The following is an 8058-nucleotide window of genomic DNA, read 5'->3' as shown; positions in this document are numbered from 1 at the left end:
AAACAATACAGACCCAAAGACATTTGACTGCTAAAATTAATCACCAATTGATTTATTTTGTCAAAGTATTCCTGTAATTTGCTGTGTGTAATACTCTAAAGAGTCAGGCAGCAACAAATCACAGAAAACATAATTTACATGGTTAAGATTAAAAGCTAAAATAAATAAATAAATAGAATTAAATCCAGAGTCTTAAATAAGAGAAGGAGTCTTTTGCATGGGGCTGGGGGAAAAGAAAAAGATATAAGAGTATTTTTATCCACCCCTTTGCTCCTTCCTGAGCTGCACATCAGTGTCAGGGCAGAGCTACTCCTCCAGGCATTATGGGCTGAGAGCCAAGGTCACCAATGAAGGCACAGCCAAGAGCAGAGCAAGGGGGCAATAGCAACAAGATTTGCCATACACCAGTGACCATCACTCAAGTGAGATGTCAAATCAAGTCCAGGATCCATTCAGGAGGCAGTACTGGAGACATGCATGACCTGTGTGCAGACCTACACCTGTAATGTAGGTCTGAGGCTCATCCAAGGAAGAATCATCCAAGACAGACTCACACAAGACAGAGTATGGTTTGTCTGTTTGTTTTGAGCTCCATAGTGTGGTTAAATGCCCCAGAGCAGTCCCATTCTCCAGCTGAACACTGAATAGGTATCTTGGCACAGACTTGGCTGAAGCAATCTATATAGTGAAAACTGAGTCTTGACTTGTGTAGCTTTTCTCCAAGTCATACTGATGGAAGGTGTGATAAAAATCACTGCAAACACTTCCTGCACTGCACAGAGTTCCCTTGAACTGCAGCTCTGTCTGTCAATGTTTTCTGTCACATGTGAAAAATCTGTCTGAGACTATATCTTCAAATGTGCTTGTTTCCTTTCCTAATAGTTACAGTCCACTTGACCTAAGAAACCTGTTTCAGGTTTCTAGGAGAAAACAGAAGAGACAAAACTGTTTTGCAGAAGGTAGTCCCAGTCCATGGCAGAGCTCTTTGTTGAAGGCAAGGATTGCTGCAGGACTTTAGAAAATACAAGTGTGTAGTTTTGCTCTGATCTGAATTTCTCATCTCTATACAAAGCACAAATGCCAGCTAATGTAATTTTCCCCCCTACAGGTTGGGAGGAATAAAAGAAAGAGATGGTTGTTCTCTTTGTAGAAAAATCTTAAGTTGTTTAGTAGGGGATGATATCCCAGCAATGTCATGGATAAATAAAGCAAATAAAATTTGAAATCTCACTTTCTACTCATTTTCTCACTTTCTATTTGCCTTTCTTCTGCCTTACTTGTTTATCTTACTTTTTTTTAATATTGAATGAACTGTACTTATTACCCCTCTTTTTGTCAAGATGTTACAAAACAATAAATTCAGGAAAGCCAAAGAATAAATCTATTGATAGTAGTCACACATGCATTGAAACCTCATAGTACAGTGAAAAAAAACCCCAAGAATGATTCACTATATACAAAGAAAGGTACAGAGACTGTATTACCTATTTTAGAAATTTTCCCCCCCACTTTTCTACTACCTCAGGTGAACCAGTGCTAGCAGCACTGGGAACTATAATTCCCCACTCAGGCATATTTCTTCAGTGTTAAGCTAAGCATTTGGAAAGCAAATCCAATTGGTACTTTGGCATAAATGAGCTTCCAGCTTATTGGAGCCCTAAAACTTATCTCTGTGCTGCCCTGCCTGTCCAACTAATAGAATGTTAAAACCGGTGAGGTCTGTGTTATCTTTTAAATCTATACATTAAAACAAGGCCCAGAATAACAGAAAATAAGCAGGAGTGATATTAACTGCTCCTGAAGCTCTTTCTCAAAACTTCCAATGGTGAAAGACAGAACAGCCTCCCTAAGCAGTGCATTCCAGTGCTGAACTAACCTTGGAGTTACAAATATCTTCCAAAGTCTAACCTCATCTCCTGTGCTGCAGTGTAGAAGAGGTAACGAGCTTATCTCAGTGAATACAGGAAGTAGCAATCTTCAGGGCATTTGATAGCATCACCTACACCCTCAATTTTATCAAAGAATAAATAATTATTTTAATACTTCCTCTAAGGTGATGTTTTTTAGACCTCAAATTATTTTTTCTTGTTCTTGTTGCGTTTCTTCCTGTGGGTCTTTGTCAGTACAGTGCACAATTCCAAGAACAGCAGTCTAGCTGATGTCTGACCAGCACAGGCTTTAAGATATCACACATTTGCTTATGCATCCCACAAACAATCCTTTGCTTATTCTCTTTTGGCAGCAGAACGCTGCTTAGCCAGTCCTTCTTCAGCTTGTGTATGACCTTACTTGTGAATTTTCTTCTATGTCCATGGATTGTTTCTGAATTCTAACCTTGTTCTGAAAAATGTTTGACCCTTCACATCTAGCAGATTTGATGTGTGCTGTCTATTCCATCAGCCAAGTCCTTAATTAAAATACTGCATGTTATCAGATCCAGAATGATCCTCTGAGCTGAGATGTTCCTCTTAAAAAATTTACTTTCTAAAAACATGGTTTGAGCAGGGTTTTCACACCCATCTTGTATTGTTTTTACAGTAGTTTATGCTGAACAGCATGCCCCTCCCTTTCTTATGAGGTGTCACAGGAGGGAATTTCAAAAACCTTAGCAAACTCTATCTGTATCACATATATTGATTCTTTCCTATTTGTCTTCAAATGATGTGTTCAAATCATGCAACAAATATGTTGCAGCATCAAAACCTCAAACTGCTTTATAGTCTTCACCTCTGTTACCAATGTTACCAACTCTGTTGTCTGTGCACTAAATTAATGTCAGAAACAAGAGCTTAAAATGATGTCTAAAAAGGAAATACTCATTAAAGCCATGTACTCATTAACTGAAAGTCAAGGTTTGAATATTAAAAAATATAAACTTGGTAAATTATTTTATACACAGCATATATCTATACACAACTGGCAGAACTCACTGACACAGTATCAAAACAATGGCACATTCTTTACTGATGAAAAAAAAAAAACCAAAATAACACTGTTAAGGGAGTACACAGAACACAGGCTAACCAAGGAATGTACAAATTAATAAAAATATACATTCTTCATTACTGTTAAAATAACAAGGATTAAAAAGAAATTTCCCCTTCAAGCACATTAGATTACAATTATCCACTTTGACCATAAGACTGATTCTGCAAACAAGCTGCCCAACTAGACAGATTCTGCTGTTGAATATGAAATAATAATGCCGCTACATTTTTTTGAAGGTGCCTATAAATGTAGCAATACTAAATAGAAGAAACATAACATCTGAAATGGGCTTACCAACTTATGTAAGGACTGACATGTGGCTTTGTTTATCTTTAGAAGCAAGCCAGGGACAGATCCAGAGTGATTAAAAATAGTACAACGTGTTCATCCCTAGTTGGAAGACAGCAGAGACACCAAACCTCAACTCAGAAATCAGAAAATAAAAATACAAAATACATTTTCACATGAAAGTTACTTTTCCAAAAACCCAAACAAACTCTGTAGCCCCAACAAACCTGTTGTTAAAACTGAAGAATTCTTTTACTTGATGAGACCAAAAATAGTTCCACCAGTACTGAAAATAAAACCAGTGAAAGGTACCAGGGGAGAATTCAGGAATCCTGTGTTTTATTGACAAGCATGCTTTGGGCCTTGGTACCTTCCCTGTGCCTTAATTTTTTAATCTCTAAATGAAATTCATGAAACTTCTTCCTCCTTCCCCATAACACATACTCACATTATAATGTTTAAATAATATTTCAATGGTCTTAAATCTTTCAGACAGAAGTTGCTATGAAAACGGAATAATGGCTTTAATGGGCTGTTTTTTCTTTGTCTCAATAACACAGAGATTTAAAATCAGATTTCAGTCAAGCCTGCCACTTTTGGCTGAGCTCTGCTCTATGAGGTGAAGCTGATCTTATGGAGAAGTTTCTACAGGTACCAGTGATTTCCCTGTGTGATAGAAGTACCATTATATTCACCTTTTGTTGAGAGTTAACTAGTTGGTACAGGCATCACTCCACTGGGCATAGGAATGTGTCCCAGTTTAGAGTTGCCTTTTCTTCTCCTTGTCTTCTGTCTTCTAGAGCTCAGCACACTCATGATGCCAGGACTCTGCAAGTTCAGTGCAGCAGAGAAGCATTTCTGAAAAGTAATCTGAATTCTTTATTCAGTAGATGTTAAAAAATGCTTAAGTAGTATTGAAACCAGAGCAGTTTCAGTTGCACAAAAGAAAGGGATTACTGTTACACTTCCCAAAGTGACCTTAAAAGTGCTAGGCCTCCCAGGAATCTAGTCCCTAGTATCATATACATCTCTGTTACCTTGATTGGAAATGTTCTCTCACACTCACCATGGTAGGAAACTTTTTCTGCCACCTCATTAAAATAGTCAAAGCATGGATTTACCCAGAGGAGAGTGAAGGATAAATTCCCCAGCTAGCACCATTCAATGCCTGTGCATGTTCTGGTCCAGGCACTGGCTCAGCAGCAGCACAGCAGCAGAGGGTTTGTTTCATCTGCTCTTGGCAAACTGATTGAACCCCATGTCTGGGGGAACAATGAGGCTTTAGGTGCCGTTCAGGCATTTTTTCTAAGTGAAAAGTTGCAGAGAGCAGAGAATGAGAGGATTTGTTGAAAATCAGGTGGAAATAATCAGACTTGTCCACAGAAAAAGGTTAGTTGTTTGTCTCTCTTGGTTCACTGAATATGCTATTCTTTTTCCTGCATGTTACTTGGTCTTTTTACACTCTTTCTGGTTTTTCCCCTCTTAAGCAATATCTAAAAAGTGAACAAATTAAGTTCTGAGGGAAATGTGTAGCATTCAACTATATGGGAGATGAAAGTCAGAGTTCACTTTAATACAGGACTGGCAGGACCACCTGGCTGATGGAGTAAAGTCCTCAGTTTTATCCTTTTCATATCCTTTTCTGCTGCTTTAAACACCAGAATGTATTATTAGGGTTCTTTGAAATAAAACTAGTTAAATAAGATAAAACTCATGTGAGTTGTTCCCTTTACAAAAAGAAATTAATGATGGTTAGCCATCTCAATGTAATCCTTTTTTATCATAAATACCAATCATCCTATTCTCACAAATACAGCAACAACAATTCCAAATTCTTTCCAGACAATAAGCAACACAAAATAATTCACCTTTTCTAGACACATTTCCCTGAAAATGCTTTTCTGTTCTTAGTTGCTTTCTTGTTCTTGGAATCTCGTCTGTCTTATCTTTGTCTCTCATACAGGCAGATATACTCCAACAAATCTCTCTGCCCAAGAGACAGCTCAAAGAAAACCTCCATCCTTACAAGTCCCATTTGCGTTTGCCGGTACCATGACTCTAAATTTTGGGTTAAGGTCCCCTTTAACTCGAATAGAGGAAATGAAGGGTGTACTTTCTCCAATCAGTTTCCACACAGTTTAATCACACCTCTAGCAGTGTTTTATAGGGTGAATTGCTACACAGTTTTGTATCACTCATCACTGCATGGTGTTATTATCTTAAACAGTACACTGATCTGGATTATCATTCTTGTAGGTGGATTTTCATAAACACAAACCAAAATATAATCCTATGAAGAATTTCTCCAAATATGCAAAGCAACCGTTGTAAAATGGGAGAAACAGAATGGCTCAGTTGTAGTGTTATGTGTATTGTCCATTTTTACATACTATTCTTATTATTGTTGTTGTTGTTATTATTATATTTCCATGCAGGGCACATGGGTCATCATTTGCTATTCTGAGATGTAACATCCCTCACTGAAAACCTAGGCCATTAAGCTATAAAGAGCATGAGTTTATGCGGATTCCAGTGATACATCAAAAATCTTGACTAAGAGCACAAAAATGCCTGTTGTGCAAACAACAATGCATTATTAACTCTAATATGAATATATTAGGTGAATATTTATGGGGCAAAATAAACATTTAAATGGGAGAAAATATTTGTCTTTCTCTAATTTAACTCCCTGAGAAATGTAAGAAATATAAGTATATATTATGAAGCACAGACTATCAACTATCAGTACTCTTCAATGTCCAGAACAATAAAAACCTCTCCTTCTGTGATTGCCTTAAACTGTGCTAGCATGTATTAAAGAACCTATCCAGATTGTTTCAGATGAACATGATATGGAGCACTTTGGAGACATAAGTTGTGAGAAAGCTCTCCCAGTCAATCCAGGCACTGGCTTTTGAATCCAGCTCCTGGACACGTTATTCCTGGATGCATTGTTGATCTCATCTTCTGTCTGATAAGTCCCATGGTGACATTGTGTGTCTGTGCCTTTTGCCAATAAAAGGATTGTTGAGGCTGATAAGAGTCACAGTAATAATATTTCTAATAGCAAACTCAGCACTGCTGCATAACAAATGATATTTATTTAATTACAAGGAAGTTGCAAAGCACAGTATTTTTGATTGCAGTTTTACAGTACTCAGAGAACTAATCTATCAGGACAGCAGGCTTTATCCTGCAGACAAATTCATTTGTAATCCTCTCAAGTATTCTACCATGTGACTTCAGGAGATAAAAGAGCCTCCTTTAAAGTATATTTCCATAACCCACATTGAGTGATGCTAAGTACAGTGGTATCTCTCCCACTAGATTAACTTTTAATTATTGCAATTTCTCTCATGAAAGAGACTGTAAGATACCAGAGCAAGTCTCTACAGAGTCATTCTATGGGCAGAGGACATTTTACATTAATTTACTTATTTATTTAAGACTGAATTCCAGCAGCAAGTGACAGTAAGTAAAAAAGTATAGCAAAACTCAATATATTCTCATTTGAGGAAAATCTGACAGCGGGTTCTTTAATACTGCTCTTTTCCCAACACTTAAATTACTCACTTCCTTTTAATAAGAAAATTCTTTCGTGTTGTTCAGACCACATTTTAGCCTATTTTTTATGGCATTTCTTTGGATATTGGCATTATGCAATGTCGTTACAGATACTGAAGTGCTTGCTTGAAGCTTCACTAGCACATGATACATATTAATGTCTCTTCCAGAAATCTTCCAGTATAAATGGGCTCAAAAATCTAGAGGAAAGAGAAGTCAAAAGCATAAATATATTAAATAACTTTATTTTATAGATTTCTATCTGTTGCACTCAGCTGTCTTGTTAAACATCCATGGATGATACTATCTAGATGATACCTGTCTAGTTACACAGTGCTAAAATGCTTTTGTCTCTTTTATGTGTTCAAAGTACATCAAGAGAAAATTAATGCAAAATACACCATTATCAGTGATCATTAGTAGAACTGCATATAGAAAGGAACTTCTGAAAACTATTTTTGTAGATGAAACTACATTTCCCTAGAGAGAAACAGAGAAAGAGATGTAAAAACATTGCCTATCTTTGGAAATATCCGACAAGGAGTGTCAATCCCAATGGAGCTACACAGATGGGAAACCTGTATTTATTTCTGCCTCTGAAAACATAGGAGCTCTAAATCTCATGTTTTCTCCAAAACAGCTCAGAGCCAGTAGAGCAATCTCAGGCACTCCAATCTGCAGGAATACTGAAGAGCTGCCAGGAAAACCACCTGATACCCACTGACACGTAGAGGTGCTATTATTTACTGCTCAGTAAGACCGGCAAACTATTATGCTCAGCAAAGAAAAATATTTTAGTTCTAAGTAATTATTTTCCCCGTGACCTTAAAATATCCCTGTTGTTAAGAATTTTCCTTGCACAGGGCGGTCTCTGTAATAGGATCAGGCAGTATGTTTCTTCATGCCAAGTCACTGAATGCTAAAATGATTTGTCATCTTTTGCCACAGGCCACTGCCTGACACACACATGCCACAGTCTAATATCTCGCCTGCTTTGACATCAAAGTGTCTTTCTTCGGCCATTAACAACAAGAAGAAAGGTAAACAATAGCAGAAACTTCCATTCTTTCTGGGAGAGTTTTAATTAAATAAAAGGCCTCAAATAGCTTAATGCAACTAAGGCAGCAGGGAAAATCTTTCATCATAAAATGAATTAAATCTATAAATCTTGCTAATTCTCTTCCCCTGAATTTTTTTTTTATTTACTTCACAGTAACA

Source organism: Lonchura striata, chromosome 1A (assembly GCF_050655825.1).
Source record: "Lonchura striata isolate lonStrDom1 chromosome 1A, ASM5065582v1, whole genome shotgun sequence".
NCBI classification, from domain to species: domain Eukaryota; kingdom Metazoa; phylum Chordata; class Aves; order Passeriformes; family Estrildidae; genus Lonchura; species Lonchura striata.
Note: the sequence above shows the minus strand (reverse complement) of the source record.